The sequence below is a fragment of the Arachis duranensis genome, chromosome 10 (assembly GCF_000817695.3).
Source record: "Arachis duranensis cultivar V14167 chromosome 10, aradu.V14167.gnm2.J7QH, whole genome shotgun sequence".
Classification (NCBI taxonomy): Eukaryota; Viridiplantae; Streptophyta; class Magnoliopsida; order Fabales; family Fabaceae; genus Arachis; species Arachis duranensis.
Genome location: NC_029781.3, coordinates 66,880,284 through 66,880,695, shown reverse-complemented (window position 1 = coordinate 66,880,695; position 412 = coordinate 66,880,284).

Here is a 412-nt window from a genome sequence, read left to right as displayed (position 1 = left end):
TTCATGCTTCCTCTCCATGGTTACAGAGTGATATCCTTGAGCCTTAAACACAAGGGATTCTTCATTCACTTGAATGATCAATTCTCCTCTGTCAACATCAATCACAGCCTTTGCTATGGCTAGGAAGGGTCTGCCAAGGATGATGGATTCATCCATGCACTTCCAGTCTCTAGGACTATGAAATCAGCAGGGATGTAATGGTCTTCAACCTTTACCAGAACATCCTCTACAAGTCCATAAGCTTGTTCTCTTGAATTGTCTGCCATCTCTAGTGAGATTCTTGCAGCTTGTACCTCAAAGATCCCTAGCTTCTCCATTACAGAGAGAGGCATGAGGTTTATGCTTGACCCTAGGTCACACAGAGCCTTCTTGAAGGTCATGGTGCCTACTGTACAAGGTATTGAGAACTTTT